We start from the raw sequence: 2,867 nt of genomic DNA, 5'->3' as shown, positions 1-2,867 counted from the left end.
ATCCATCGGTGGATATATGGACGTATATATCAAACATGGTTGTGTGAGATTGATTGTTTCCAAAGATGACTATATTTTCATAACTAATAATAGCCTAAAACATTGACATCCCTAATCCTTAAGAATTTTGACTCGAAAACAAATTATCCAGTCTATCTACTACACATGGCGTTCGAAATTTTAGTATGGTGACAATTTCACTCTCTTGTCACTTAATAATTTTAATATATTAACGACATATTTTTGCTAATGAGGTGAAATTGAGGCTCCATGACGTCATGGGTCGAATCCCATTATATATGTGAAATGTTATTCTTCTGCATAATAGATGTTGTCTATTGTAATAGTAGGTGCCGTTTAGATTTCATTTTTTTAATATTGTTGATCAGGATGTAATTGTTGCAATTGTTTTTGTTAGGTATTGATATTTAATACAAAGGGTTAAAGGCCAAATTAGTCCTCTAACTTTGGCTATTTCCCATTTTAGTCCTTTAACTTTTGAGATTTCATTTTAGTCCTTTATCTCTCCAAAAATGCTCGATTTTGGTCCTCTGACAGAATTTGAACGGATTTGGACCAAATTCTGGATCATTTTACCCCTGAACTACTTTCAAATGCGAATTTTAGTCCATTTTCACTATTCTTGCATTTCTATGCATATTTTCACCCATGCTCGCCTAGAATGGTATCAGAGCCTAGGTTTATTGAAAAAATATATGATTATATTACATTTTGATATTATTTAACCACTAATGGAGGAGACTTTTCAAGATAAAATGGAACCAAACGAAAGTTCGAGTTGCTTTGAAAACACGGAATATTTCCAGATTCTGGAAATACAAAGAAGAGAATTTCTCATGGAAATTCTTGACAAGTGTGACAACGGTCCTAAGAGGATTGATCCAAAACTTCTCACGCCAGAAGAAGAACAAGAGTGGCTAAGAAATTTTGAAGTTCGACAAGTACTACCAGGAAATGCAGTGAGACGCCTACACTCCACTGAAGTCCATGGTAGAATTCCAGCCAGGAGAAATGGAACGGATAAATTCCTACATAATTTTAGTTCAAAAAATTATGACTGATTGGAAAGAACTCGAGCCAGATACATCAAAGATCTCCCAAGATCTGAGGGAGATACAAAAGACGGTTCAAGACTATGGACATAGGTTAATACATATACCTATGAAAATAGAATCTTTGAGCCAAAAGGTGAACGAGATCCTTAAGATCCTTCCGGATCTACACAAGGGCCTTACAGATCTGAGGATAGAAATTACAGATCTGAAGAAAAATCAGAGGGAGAACCCCAAAACATCTAGATCCAGACAAGAGCGTATCAGGGACGCCCTCGGAACAGTACCTCTTCTACATCAGAAGGGAAAGGCCACAGAGATTCCAAAGCCAAAGTCAAGAGAAGATCTGATCATTGCATTTATCAGATCTATAAAATAATGGAGGTAACAAGAGCAGATCTTTCAGATCTACAAGAACTGGCGGAATCCTTTTCCCAACTCGGGATTGTGGATTTAGTCAATATCCAAACAAATGAGATCACTCCAGCACTACCACCGCCGGAAGGAAGTACATGTTCTAATGATCCTCCACAGGATCAACCGATGAGGAAAAGTGCGGATTTCCACACTAATGCCACACCAACATTTGTGGGAACCAGGCTAAAGGAAAATCCAGGAAGAAATCCAAAAAGAGTGCCGGAGAATACACCTTGAGCAAGGACCATGCTCCAGCCCTTACATCCATATGGCGCTATACTAAACCTGGATATTATCGATTTTCGAAAAAGGACCATGCTCCAGCCCTTACATCCATATGGCGCTATACTAAACCTGGATATTATCGATTTTCGAAATATCGAGAAATTGATAGACGAATGGGTTGCAGCAATCAAGATAGCAACAACTACCCTAGAGCCGACAAAGAAAACTTCATAAAGCTGGTGGAGTTGAGTTTAGAGGGATCTGTAAAGATCGGATGGGATAATACCCCAGAAGATACCAAGGCCAGCATCCTTGCCGGAGATTCAAAAGGTGCGATTGCAGACCGGCTAGGAAGGCTTATCAAGATACACTTTATCGGAGATGGATACTTTGAAGGAAGTAGGGCAGAAAAAGCTAGAGAATATGCACAAGCTCTTTTCAGCCTTGAATTAAGAAATATTTGCGCAGTAGATGAATATATCTGTTGGTTCCGCAAGTATTTCTTCCAAAGTGGAGTAGAAACAAAAGTAGCAGCTCCAATGTTCTTCGCAAAAATATGCAGTCCATGGAGGGAAATGTTGATTCAATCATACAAAGTACCTGAAGGACAACTAGATTCAGTGGCGCGAAGAATGTCTTTCCTTAAAGACAAGCTGAAGGATTGGTGTTATCAAGCATCCATCCAGAAGAATATAAAAAGACTGAGAGGTAAAATCAAACGAACCCCTCTCTGTTGTGATAACAATGATTTTCCAACTATTATAGGAGAATCAAGTGAGTTAGTTAAAAGAAAGAAGCAGAATAGTGACTCCTACCCTAGGAGTTCCAGAAGAACCTTTTCCCGACGGAAATCATGGTGGTCCAAGTCCAAAGCCAGAACATACAAATCTGGACAAAGAACAGGACCAACAAGGGCTTCATCCTAAGGATCTAGACGAACAGAGACAAGATCCACCGGAAGAACCCCTACAAGAAGAACTTTCAGACGGGTCCATACCCGAGCCAATGAAAGTTTTAAAGGACATATATCTCCCAATTGCCCGCAGAGACGTGGTGAATTAAGAAATTTTGAAGCCACGAATGATATACTAGATGCAGTTTACTATGGCGATTTGGTACCTATCTACCAATTCGAAGATCTTTCGTCAGACG

This window comes from Sesamum indicum, linkage group LG2 (genome assembly GCF_000512975.1).
Source record: "Sesamum indicum cultivar Zhongzhi No. 13 linkage group LG2, S_indicum_v1.0, whole genome shotgun sequence".
Taxonomy (NCBI): domain Eukaryota; kingdom Viridiplantae; phylum Streptophyta; class Magnoliopsida; order Lamiales; family Pedaliaceae; genus Sesamum; species Sesamum indicum.
The sequence above is the reverse complement of the archived record's forward strand: the minus strand, read 5'-3'. Positions refer to the sequence as shown.